Source organism: Lissotriton helveticus, chromosome 5_1 (genome assembly GCF_964261635.1).
Source record: "Lissotriton helveticus chromosome 5_1, aLisHel1.1, whole genome shotgun sequence".
Classification (NCBI taxonomy): domain Eukaryota; kingdom Metazoa; phylum Chordata; class Amphibia; order Caudata; family Salamandridae; genus Lissotriton; species Lissotriton helveticus.
Genome location: NC_136065.1, coordinates 1696491234 through 1696504803, shown reverse-complemented (window position 1 = coordinate 1696504803; position 13570 = coordinate 1696491234). Strand labels below are relative to the sequence as shown.

Sequence of the window (13570 nt, the reverse complement as noted above, 5' to 3'; positions counted from 1 at the left end):
CACAATCAATCTACAGGCCATATACAAACATTTCTATGGCAACACCACACACGACTTACAACAACAATATACAAGAGTCTGCGGCCACTCTACACTGGTGTGAAATATGGCCTTTGATTTTAGTCCCAAGGTACTCTATAGATATTTTATTCATGTCTGTGAAATCTCTCTGAAGCACGTGTGAAATAAGTTATCCATTTTTTTTAGCAACAGATGTAGTAATGCTAGTTACATTGTGTCACTTTTGTGAGCATGTTCGTTTTTGCAGTACATCTTTATTATCATTTCTGTGACTGAAGCTTTAGTTTTTAGTACACATTTTGATTATCACATTTTGTGATATCATATTAGGTTCTTGTAATACAACCCTCATCAGTTTAATGATTCCATCATGTTTCTTTGCAATACAACTGTGTTAGCGTTTCTAGTGATAGCTTCTTTATTCTTCTCAAAATATCTATCACTTTTTGTGATTACATCTTACGTTTTGCAAAATAATGTGCATGCTAACTGATATGGCTGGGGATTGTTGGAGCAGCTCAATACCTGCAGCATTTATTTTGCAAGTCACAGGAAAAACTGTGGAGACAGTACACAGAAGTCATTGCTGTGGAAAATCAGAACTATGCCAAAATCTGAACACATGTTTTTGCTTACTGTGCACAATGGCGACTCTCTGTACACAGGCTGACAGTATGTGGGGTGTGAACAGATTTTTTGATAATGTGAAACTGCCTAGCAGATTACTTTAGGGTGTGAATTGTTATGCTTAGGAAGTCAACCCTAAGAGACAACTGTTGTGACCCTTAACTGCCCTACTTAGGTAGAGGGCACAACACGGCTAGGTTATTTAGACCAAGAGAATAATCGGTCACTGACATCATCTAATAATGAGAAAAGTAAACCAAACAAGTGCATTTTCTGTCCTACGATCTATTTCTGTCAAAGACTCACAAGTTATTATGCGAAGAACTTTGAACACTGTACTCTAGCCTTTGGCACACACTAATATTGTTTTTTATATACATTTTATTCATTAGCTATACCTCATGGAAGTTCTAGTTAATATCAGGGGGTGGGGTCAGTAAGAAATCTGCAGCTTAATAGAATCTCTACCAGAAAAGGAGCTCCCGAAGATAAGTATCTTGTTTATTTGATAGACACTTTTAGCCACAGATTTCTTACCTAAGAACAGACACTCAAGCAATATCTCCCCTAAGATGGGTCTGCTGAGAGTTAAGATCAAAAAGTCGTGTTGGATCAAGCGGGCAAAATGCTCATCATTGCAGACCTGACGGCCCAGACAATAGTGCTTAGTAAACGTGTATGGAGACACCCACGTTGAAGCCTGACAGATGTCCAAGACAGGGGCTCTGCAAGCTAATGCAGTGGTTGCTGACTGTGACGAGGTGGGGGGGAGGGGGGTTCGGAACGGGATGAAGAGGGGACTATGGTGGACTGGTGGCCGCGACACCCCTACCTCCCCCTCTTGTTTCCTTGCAGCCGGAGGAATGGACCTCATCATCCTACATTACAGAGACACACCAAGCAGACGGATACAGCGGACCCTTCAACTGGGAATGCCCTGAGGGGGGAGGTTCTCCCTCGCTCAGTGACGTCGTCCTGCCTAGACCTATAAGAGGTTGGAGTTCCCCACCGATGGTGTGTTTATTTATTTATTTAAGCGTTTTTATATAGCGCAGACTTTACCCGAAGGCGTCAGAGCGCTTCACAATAGGAACAGTAATGATACATGAGGAGAAAATTACAAGTCAGCATGTTACAAAAGCAAACATTAATACATGAGGCAAAAGTGACAATTGTGAGCAAACAAAATACATGAGGTAGCAAACGGTGCAATACAGGAGGAAAAAGTGACATGTGTGCAGGTTACAAGAGAAAACAAAGTACAATTTGAGGTATAATACTGCAATATATGGCAGACACTCAAGCACAAGAACAAACGTTACGAGGGCAGTGGTGGCACTTGTGCGAGTATCTAAAGCAAACAAAATGTGAGAGGTAGCAAACAGTGCGTTACAAGAGAAAAGTGGCGTGTGCAAGTTACAAAAGAGTACCAAACACAGGTACAAGGACAATACTGCAATAAACAGCAAACACTCCAACCACAAGAACACACTAGGAAGGCGCTTCCATAGTCATGGAGAGTAGAATTTGGTATAATGGAAGGTCTGCACCATAGTCGGAGAAGATGCCAGGAACGTGGAGAGAGAACACGTAAGGAGAGAGGAGTGGAACCGTGCTGTCAGGATATTGGACGCCCGGGGACAGCCAGGAGGCCAATGGCACCGCGCTTCGGCCTGCCACGCTCCAGGAGGAGCGTGGCTCACCCAGGTACGGGAGCACCTCGCGGGCTGGGTCGGGAGGAGGGAGAGCCCCGCGAAATAGCCCGGGGTCCCATGTTACGTTTAACTCGTATGTGCCCTTCCCCTTGCACTCACTCCACTCCAGTAGTCCTGTGCACCCTCACTCATATCATAGAAGTGATTCACAAGTGCATCCCTCACACCCTTTCCCCGTAAAGAGACACGCTGTTATCCAACACTTTCCTTCTTTTCCTGAGACGGAGCTGAAGCTATTCCCCTACAGACGACAGCAGGACGAGAGGACGACCTAAGAGCAGGCGGAAAAGAGTCCCCCTAACGGAGGAAACACGAGCTTTGGTTAGACTGTTAACCTCTAAACCTGGCTTCCCATAGAAGGCGTGTATTAGGGAAAACAAAACCTTCACTGCCTCGGATTGGCTTACGTGTCCCTTATTCCGTCCCGCAACACAGCCTTGGCTCTGGTGGAATAAATGTGCACGCCCGCTGGGGGGAGCTTCCATGCCAATGCACCTCAAATTTGAATGTTGAGCACAATCCATCATTAGAAGGTCCATTTCTGCATGGCCTTTCCTTTCTTTGCTCCAATCACCCAACAAAGGGTTTATCGTCCACCCGTAACTCTCTGGTATGATCAATGTAAGATGATAATACTCTTTTCTGGCCCAGGAGGTGGAGTTTCTCCTCTTCTTTAGGGTGAAGCAGAGCAAAGAATGGTAAGCATGGTGAAGGTCTGGCATACATAAAAAGGTGTCACCACTTTCCGGAAATGAACCGGGCTGGTAACCCCTACCATTGCCACGGAAGAGGCGAATGGCAGAATTTGGTTGGGGGAGCCATGGAGAGGCCCTAGGACCTGGCAGAAGCCCAACTCTACTTAAATTGTTACAGTGCAGAATCTGCATTGTTGCCAAAGAAATGGGTATCATTAAAGTGAGTGACCACAAGGGATGCCTAGACATTCCCCAAACAGCCAGCAGACCTCAAACAGGCCGGAATCGGACTGCCACTGGCAACGCACAGGAAAAAATCTGAGACAGCTTGAGAAAAACTAGGGACAAATATCCTCTAGCTTTCCTGTTTCTAGGAATTCTGGAAAAGAATACAAATCAAACAACTTTCAACTAAATCTACCCAAATTAAATCTATACTTGATGCTACGAAAAATCATCCAACGCTTCTTTTTGATGTCATTAAATATTTGAACTCCATTTTTCCACCAACATGGTCTCCTCTCCAGGCACAACATGTGACAAACTTTGCAATCATATCCGCACAGAAAGTAAAGTCAGTTCAACATACACTTCTGACAGGTTCCACCAACCCTGATATTTGCACACTGAAACACATGGCCCAATGGACCTGGTCGCACTTTGTCCCAGTCTCTGAATCAGTTACTTAAATCTATTACCAAGGTTAAAGCTTCCGATCATCCACTGATGCATTGCGTAAGTCCAGGGCTTAACGTTGGATGAAAACAACTGGGGAGGAGATGGGATCTTTGAAAGGGGCGTGGCCTATGAAATTAAGGGCATGGCTTAAAAACATAAGCTAAAATCTGTGCTTAACATAGCATGCCCCCGCACAAGTATTCTGCTATCTGTTCCTGTTATTGGATCCAGATACAATACAACAACTGACATTACACCTAAAACAAGCAAGGACTATTGGATTGTTACTTGCATAAGATAAGTAAGTAACAATGAGTTTGTTGTATATAATATTGAATTCTGAAATGATGAGACTGAAATACCTTTAACGAGCCTTTCTGACGTTACATCAACAGCCAGTGAAGGGCTGTACTGCTGCCAAGCGGATTTTTTTTTCCACTCTGAGGGTGAAGGCAAAAATGGTGAGCCCGATAGCAACCAGTCTCAGAGGCTGATTTGTTTTTATTTTTTTTAACTGCCGGTGCTGAGCACCAGCAGGACCCAGCCCACTTTAAGCTAGCCCTGCATAGCTCCCAGTGTAAGGAGATGGACAAGCTGCTGCTACCATACTGGACCCCCCTGGTTAATTCCTTACTGAAGCAAGGGGTGTACTCAGCGTCTGAAAATTGTTCAGGTCTTCCCCATCCTGAAAAAGCTGAATGCTGACACCAATGACCGGAACAGCTTCTGCCCGCTTTCAGTACTTCTCTTTTTACGGAAGTAGTTCTAAAGCTGTGTAGCTGCTCACCTATCTGTTCATACCTTATAACAAGGCAACTAACATAAGCTACTTGACCATTTGCAGTCTGCATTCAGACAAGGAATGGCCCCTCTGCACATGGACGATCCTCTCCACTTCCTCGATCTCGTGGTTGCTTTGATAAAGTCAACCACCACACTCTGATTAACATCCTGAAGGAATGGATAAGCATCGAGAGTACATTCCATCCGCAGGGTGCAAATGGTGAAAATACGGAGATTTATCTCGAGCATACCCAAACTAAAACAAAGAACTTGATCCTTCCCCTATCCTGTTGAACCACTGGGGCCTCAAACAAGTCATTCCTGAGTAGGACTTCAAAACTGCATCCAGATGTTGTCTCTCTCCAAAATGGACTATCGGAATTTGCTGCTCTCCGACCTCCCTAAAGACAACCAATACCCCCTAAAAATAGTGCTTCAGGCAGCTGTCCCTTTCTGACATGCCTCATTATATTGAACCACATTTTTCTTCGTCTCCAGAGTGACTCTGCAAAGGCTCCTACTCGAAGCAAAAGCCCAAATCAAGACCGCATGTATCTTTAGAGTAAGAATGCAATGCCTAATGCTTTATAATGCTATTAAGAAATGCAAATTAAATTGTTTGATTAGAGAAAAAAAAGTGTACATGTATTACTTCTAAAACCCTCCACACTCCTCCCCCTCGAACCTGGCTGAGAAACTAAGAATCTCAGGCGCCCAAGACTAAATAAATGCTACAGCCCTCCTGCGTGAACTCCTCACATTCAGCCAAGTTCGCAGTTTGACACATGCATTCTCTGGCGGTGCAACAAGATCCTGGAAATCCCCCTATCCTGCTCTTCACACATTCTAATGCCTGATCACGGTTAAAAGGGATCACAAAATACTCCTCTTTGAGAGGAATGTTGGTTAAAATGAGGATCGTTAGTTGGCATCTCATCTGTTAGCTTGACCTGCTTATAATGTTACAAACCGTTGGCTATTCCTGTTCTCTTGATGCGTTGGGGTTGTTTTACTTTGACTGTTATCCAAGTAATTCGTTTCCTGCACTGCCTCTGCTGATGAGAACGGCTGTCTTCCCCTTTTATTTGCCCGTTGCTGTTCGGCTGGTTCTGTATTGGTTGAGATCCAGATCATACTTATTGGTCTGCAGGTTCCAGCTCACTCTTGGGTTTATTTGGATTCCAGCTCATCCTCTGGTCACCCAGTTGTGCAGTGCACTCTTAGGTCCAGTAGCTCTTGATCATTCTTCCCGAGGAGCTTAAGGATACCCTCAGTTCCCTGAAAACAGTGTTCACCATGAGGTACTGCAAAGGGTATATTTCTGTGTAGTTCCCTTTCTGATCTGCTGTGCCTAAGAATAGAAAGCCAGATCTCTCTGAAGCTCCCACTTACCCTCAATGCTGTCAGCGGCCATTGGGGTTGAACAACTGCTTTTGAGGCATTACTTCATTTAGGCCCCCGACTTCACCCTTAGCTACCTGAGGTTTGTGCTCACTTTCAGGTCTTAAAGGCTCCTGCTTGCCCTATTGGCTCCTGCCCACCATATGGTGCCCAAGTCTCCTTTTTACTGTCATTTTATTCTGGCTCCCTGTCCTGATCAGGGGCGGAGGTTCCTTCTCAGGGGCACTCATCATCAAAGCTCCACACCCCTGCTCACCTTAGGGCCCTGAGGTTCCTTCTCAGCTTCAGACCATCAAAAATCCTACTCCATTTTATGTCCCAATAGTCTTGCTTGCTTCAGGTCACTGGCTTTCCTGGTCAAGCTGAGGCTTCTACCCACCCTAGGTGGCCCAAAACACTTCCTGCTAAACCTAATGCATCAATGGCTGTACACATTCAAGTCTTCGATGGTTCCACAGAAGCCTCTTGCGGGTCACATCATTGGGGATGTAGGACAGCTTGGTACTCTACATCTTTTATGCTGTGAGAAGAGACATGATCTGAATCTGCATGACACGAAACAGAAAATAACTTCAACTCCAGCCCTTGATATCATTGTTCATATTATCTCTGCCCTTGCTTTCGCTCACTCACACATATAAAAAAAATCTCTACTCACTCTGCCACTCATCCCTTTCTTTACTCCATCATTTCACCTCGTCTCACATTCTAACCCAATGCATACATTGGATTTTCTCTGTCTCTCCATATGTCATACAAACTGTTCGTCTTCTTGTTCAATCCCTCAGCCTTGCCCTTGTTCCCCTCTATTTTATCCTCCCCTTATCAGTCTCTTCTGGTTTATTAAAAAATCTTTTTGTTGTGTCTTTTACCCTTAGTCTCTCATTTTCCCCCGTTTCCCTCATCCCAATCTCTCTTTCCCTCATTCCACATTTCTTTCTCTTAAACCAGAAAAAAAAAAACTCTTTTTCCCTCCTGTGTCCCTTATGTAAGCTCTCTTTCAGGGTTTCTATCTCCCATTTCTTTATTCCCCACTAAGTTTCGGTCTCTCTTTTGAGTTTTACTTCACTTAGTCTTTCCTTTATCTTTTACTTAGTCTCTTCTATCTCTCCCTCCAGCTGTCTATCCGGAATTCTTTTATATCTCCTCTTTCCTTTCTTCAGTCCCTCAATGGTTTTCTCCCCTTGTATAGACCCTCTCCCCATCCATTTGTCTGCCTCTCTCCCAGTCGCTCATTTCCTTTTGTATCTCTTTCTACTTTCTCTAGTTCTCCATTGCCTCTGCCCTTTTACCCCAGGATAGAGGGTGAATGAAGTTTTTTACAGCAATGTTGTCAAATAACGTGTTTTTACCATCTCAGTTCATATAATTTAAGTTATTTAAAAGTTTTTGGTGTACATCATTCACTTTTTTTCACCTTTTGTCATCGCCTTTCTCTCCATTTTTGCTTCCCACTCCTCAATCACTCTCTATACCAATCTCTCATTCTACCCTTCTCTCCACTCAATCTGTCCTTGCTTCATCTTCTCCTTAGTCTCTTCCCACTTTCCTTTTGCTTACTCCATCAGATTATTCAAAATGTTCTCCTCTTTCCTCTCCTATTTCATCCCCCCTCCGTTTGGCTTTTTGCTGCTCCTCCTTTTTTATTATTTCCTTTGGTCTCTTTCTCCTTTCCTACCTTTTCTTTGCCTATAACCTTTTACTCTAGGATAGCGGATCAATTAGGTTTTTTGCAGAAATATTGTCAAAGAAGATGGCTTCTTTTAGCCGTTTCTATTTATATTTTTAAAATATAAAGGTTTTTTTGGGACTTTTGGGATTCTTACAGTTCTTTTTCTCGTTCCACTGCTCTCCAGGCGTCCACAGTACAGAAGTCAAATGAAACTTCCAATCTGAATGGGAGGAGACTGACAGCAGTCACCAGCAGCCTGTCTATCCGATAATTGTGCGGCTTAAAAGATAGACCTCTTGGGACAGGAGTGGGTGCGCTACATGCTGTGCCTGCTCTGTTCTGCTCATTATCTTTTTGCAATGACAATGTGAATGAATGTGCCTGACTTTGTGGCGTGTTCCGGCTAACTTTCACCTAGGTTCTGCAGCAGCCTTTCGGGTTCTGCGCTAGCAGCAAAATCGGCTCAGACATGTGCAGTTACTTTATGCACAGCTGAATAAAACCGCCCACCAGCCGGCCTCTGACATATGTCCCTGGATCAGAGGTCGATTCCCCGCCCTGCCTCTCCGACCCTGTTGGTCTGTTGTAAAGGGTCCCAGTGCCCCTGGAGTGAGTAGGCGCTTTATAAAATCGCAAATAAATAAATTAATAAATGAGATAAAGCATTCGGAATATGCATTAGAAAAAGTAAATCAACCGAACGATAAGGAGAGAAGGCTATAGATGGGGTGAAAAAAAACAACAGGCATGAGACAACAGCTCATATAGGAGGCAGTGCACGCAGATATGGGGTAATAATACAACGAAAGAAACCATAAGAAAGATCACATAGTGAATATTTCTGTACCATCTGCAATTACCTTCCACCTCTACCGCAGTACCCACTTCCCCCCTAACGCGAGGTATCCTGAGGGTTAAAAATACAGTATAACTAACCTTGATTGCGTCTCTAAGGCACTCCAAAAATTGAAAGCATGGATGTCCAGTCGGAACTGACAGTTTAAGCGAGTAAGACGAAGGACTTGCTGTCTGTACCACCCCATAAAGCTTGTAATTGGATAATAAGAAAAGGACACGCCTCAAAAATGATGCTCCCCCAGCTGCCTCAGCAATGATTGGCCCTGCCTCGCCGGAAAGTGATTCCGTCAACTGTGCCTCAGCGCTGTAATCCACATCTAGAATGCTAACTGATACTTTTTGACGTGCCAGAACTGGGCGCCTTGCTGCTGAACAAACAAATAAACTACTGTGCTGTAGTTCCGCAAGCAACTGTAGCCTAATCAACTAACTGAAATGATTTTCAGTCTGTGATATGGAAATCCTTCACTGTGTTTCCATAGGTAACTAATAGCTAGGTTTCCGTCTGTTAAAAAAGTGTTCTACTCGAATTTGTTAAAAATGGGTTTTCCATTTTAGTAGTTAGGCCAGATATAAGACAGGCCAGTTCGATGAAGTTCTCAAATATATGCATAGCTGCCAAGGTTTCAGATTGCCATGTGTGAGGTTTTCATAATTTCAGTGTAATTATGAGTGACATTTCAACAATTATGTGTGACATTTTCTCGCAGACAAAATCAAGCAATGAAGATGAGGGAAACATTTAAATATAAGAAATTACATTCTTTTGAGGAACGAGAAACTCTAATATGTTAAAACAGTTGTAAAGCAACAGTAATGGAAGGCCACTAACCTAGTAAAAAGCAGTTACTCGCAGCTAATCCTCGTGAAAAAATAGTTGTGCAAACATGCGTGGGTCATGTAAGTTGACAGATACTGTAAAAAGCTGTAGTTTTACGATCCTCTCTGACAAAGAAATGTGTCCGGGCGCTTTGAAAATCCAAGTTTTGCTTAAAATGCAATGCTTTTAATCTGAGAGCACTTGAATTAGGCCTGCAGACAGACTTTTGCCCCAGACTTCTCTCAGGCGGGGTGAGGAGAGAGTGCCCCATTAGGCCGAAGCCGGCACCCCGTCAACAAGGTGAGTGATGACTTCTTCCACCTGGGTTTGTTTGCAGTCCGGGTTGCCCCAAAGTTAAAAAGGGCCACCTCACAATGGGTGGGTGTATATCCGGATGTCATTGGAATACACCTTCTTTGTTAAAATACCCCTCACACACCAAAAGGGCCCTTGGTGTCATGCTTCATCATCGGGGTCTTCCCGTCCTGCTGCGGGGCGGGGCAGTGCTGCGACAAGCGGATACGCTGGAGCACCTTTAGGTGGAGGTGCTATGTGTTGGGAGTGAGTGTCAGTGGGGTCAGGAGTGATATAAGAGTGAACGTTAAAAAATACCTGGCCTAGTGGAAAAAAGAAATTTTATTAAACACTGGCTGGTATTATTAAAAGAAAAGTGAAGCGGAGAGATGGAGCTATTTAATGGGCTCTCTCTCCTATGTGGGTCAACATGTTTCGAGGCGCGAGGCCTCTTCGTCAGGACCTAGGGGTAGATCCCCCTGTCACTCACTAGTGTTTCTCCACAAAGGTAGAAAAGGTGTATATACAGGAAAAGTGAAAAAAAGGTAAACTATGTGTGTAACTAGAATTAATAATTACGACACAATTAAGCTTCCACACTAATAATGTAGTATGCCTGCAAGATAAGAAAAGCTAATTATAATTGCGCCGATCCCAATGTGCGCTTAACTCTAAGTCACCTGTAAGGGAGAAAGAGACACACAAACACATATACCAGTTTGTAATGCTGGGATCATGCGTAAGCAGTGAAGGATAACCAAGCACATCCTGAGAAAACACACAGTCACACATAGACAGTTTACACATAGGGGATGTTAATAGCCAGGGGTTGAGGTATTCAAATTCATACTTATCAATGGAGGAGTCAATGCCCCATGAGCCAGCTTGAGACAGAAGGGTAAGGTGGGATCACAACTGCAGAGGGGAAGAAGAAGTGGGACTGCATTGTAATTCTATCCCATCAGGTGTTCTCCAAATATCACCAGTCAGTGCTCGCTGGGATACAGGGTTCATCCTAATGAGGCGGCTATGCCGTACTTACTGCTCCCCTTGCACGCTCGTGCTTCCTCCTTCGTCTGCGGCTTCCGTGGATATGTCGGAGGCTGCGGGCGGCGAGTATTTATGGAGTGTGTTAATTGTTTAATTGATCAATTAGGGAAGGAAAAGCCCGCCGAGATTACAGAGGCCCCAAAAGTAAGTAATGCGGGCGGCCATCTTAGAGTTTTAGGTAGACCACCCTCCCGTAGCTATAAATGCATTATCGGTTTTGAGCCATTAGCCCCGGTGCTCGGAAATATCAGGTTAGGACTTATCTTTTGCGGATGTTCGAGCTCTTTGTCTGCTGTAGGTTCGGATTGCCTCAGACTGCAACCGCGCTGAGAGGCAGTGTGTACTGCTCATGCACTGCGCATGCGCCGTCTCACTTGGTCACCGCGCATGCGCGCAGGCGTGACGCTGTAAACGTGCGCACATCTTCCCTGATAGTCACATTTCCAGGAAAAACAGCGTTTGTATGGCTAGAGGCCAGTGTTACTAGATATGAGAACATATTATGGCTATAAAAGTATTGGGAGTAAAGATGCAGGATGTTGTGCCGCATCTATCCTCTGGTTTGTATTCAGACATACACTTTTAGTTACTAAAGGTCTGGGAGAGGTTGAACCTTGAAAGAATTGCTACTAGAAACCTGGAGCCAGTTGCCTGCTGTTGATTAAACACAAATGTACAATCCAATACACGGGGTGCTGGTAGAGGTACATGTTAGCAAGAATTGCCCTGAATTTTTTTTTTTTTTTTTAAATATTATACTGCAAAACCGGGTCAGTTGCTTAGAATAAGAGTCACCCAGCAGGCCCTAGGTGTTGAGTTGGGCCCATGGAATATCATCATTCAGGCCTGTGCGGTGTGTTCCCAGACGGTACACCCACCGTTGTTCTTTCGATAGGAGATCTCTATCGTTTGCAAAAGCCTCGATGACAGTCCATTTCAGGTCATGGACACTGTGTCCTACAGTAGCAAAATGTGCTGACATTTTTGTTGCTGTCCTGCTGCAGCGTACATTGCTGCGGTGTTCACCCATTCGAATCTTCACGGGTCTGCTGGTCATGCCCACATACTCCTTGTTGCAGGGACACGTGATTAGGTAAACCACATTGCGGCTATTGCAATTAGTGAAGGCTCGCTGTTCCCATGTAGACTGGTTAGAGAATGTGATACTTCTGCTCTTCTGCGTGTATTGACAGGACACACATGCACCACATGGGTGGTGTCCATTAACCCCTATGACTCTAGTGGGTCCAGTTAAATCAGTTGCTTTTGGTCTAGTATGGACCAGTAGATCCTTCAGGTTCATTCCTCTTCTATGTGAAAACATAGGTTTCGGAAAATTCAGTTTGCCGCAGGATAACAATCTCCAATGTTTGTTTACAATCTTGGTGATCTGGTTGGAGTTTGTGTTGTAAGTTGTTACGCAGATGGGGCGTGGATCAGGTTCTTTCGGTTCGGTGTCATCCAGAAGCGCTTCCCTATTGTTGTTGCGGGCCCGTTTGAGGCCTTTACGAACAATGTTCGTAGAGTACTGCCTGTTCAAAAGTTTGCACTCCAATTCAGCCGCTTGTGTTTTAAAGTCATCAATGTTGCTACAGTTACGCCGTAGGCGGAGAAACTGTCCGTACGGAAGGTTCTCACGTAGATGGCGTGGGTGGAAGCTACTGTACAGGAGCAGGCTGTTCTTGGCAGTGGGTTTAAAGTGAGTGCAAGTTGCAAGTTTTCCCTCTTTGGGGTAGATGTTCAGGTCGAGGAACACCAGATTTTCATTGGAGGCGGTGTGAGTGAATTTTAGAAACTGATCCTGTTGGTTCAGCCAGTTCATGAAAAGGGTAACGGAGTCTCGGTCACCTCTCCAGATGACAAAAATGTCATCTATGTACCTTTTCCATGTTAGTACATGATGCCTATGGGGATTGCTGTGATCTAGAATTTTTGTGGATTCCAGGTGGTGCACGTATAGACCGGCCAGACTGGGGGCACAGGTGCTCCCCATGCTGGTGCCGTGTCTTTGGAGGTAGTACGTGTCCTCATATTGAAAAAAGTTTTTTGTAAGAGACAGGGAGATGCATTCAAGGACCACTTGTCTGGGGGTGTGGTAGTCCCATGGTGTGGAGAAAAGGACTTCCTCTATTATTTCCAAGGTTTCTCTATGTGGAAGACTTGTATAGAGGCTCTCCACGTCAAGACCCACAAGGAGATCTTGTTCTGGGTCAAAGGAAACATCTTTGATCAGTTGAAGAACTGCCTTGGTGTCCCTCAGATAGGTATCCGTGGTTTGAACAATTGGTCGGAGGAACGCGTCGGCAAATTTAGATAGTGGTTCCAAGATTGAATTGATGCCAGACACTATAGGACGCCCAGGTGGGTAAGGGGCATCCTTGTGAATCTTGGGTATAGTGTAGAAGTACGGTACTTTTGGCTTATCTTAGATTAGAAATTCACTCTCTTTTTTAGTCAGCCAATCGTGTGCTCTGGCCTCCTCAATCATTATCAGGATCGAGATCCTCACTTCCTCAGTTGGATCTTCTCTTAGTACCTGATAGTTACGCTCATCATCCAACAGTTTCCTGCATTCCCTGTCATAGTTACTATAGGTCTGTACAACTGTGGCCCCACCCTTGTCTGCTGGTTTGATGACGATAGTCTGGTTATTCGCAAGTTCCTGCAGTGCAGTATGCTCCTGCCTGGAAGTGTTCCGAAAGGAGATCTTGTCACCGATGGGTAACTTCTCAAGATCTGCCATCACTGCTTTCTCGAAAGTCAATAGTTCTACAGGAATGGTGGAGTCTAACGGGGTGAAAGTTGACTTTTTCTTTAGCCCTGTATCTGACTGCTCGGTGCCCTCCTTGGTAGAATCCTGAAAGAAAGCTCGGAGTTTGAGTTTCCGCATGAACTCTTTCATCTCCTGACAGATTTTAAATTTGTCCATTTTGTTCGTAGGGACAAAGCCTAGACC

The 13570-nt window shown here is 44.6% G+C and overlaps 1 protein-coding gene across 2 annotated transcripts in view; it reads right to left on the bottom strand.

Annotated features, from left to right (window-relative positions):
• The window catches only part of EMC9 (ER membrane protein complex subunit 9), a 41434-nt gene extending 32791 nt beyond the window's left edge, over positions 1 to 8643 (bottom strand). Inside the window, exon 1 of one of the 2 annotated variants that reach the window (XM_078644962.1) lies at positions 8529 to 8643. The gene's annotated coding sequence lies outside the window, so the exon portion shown is untranslated. Of the gene's footprint in view, positions 1 to 8452; positions 8508 to 8528 lie in introns of those variants that run through there. The other variant, XM_078644963.1, reaches the window with a different exon arrangement.
• Between the last annotated feature and the right edge of the window lie 4927 nt (positions 8644 to 13570).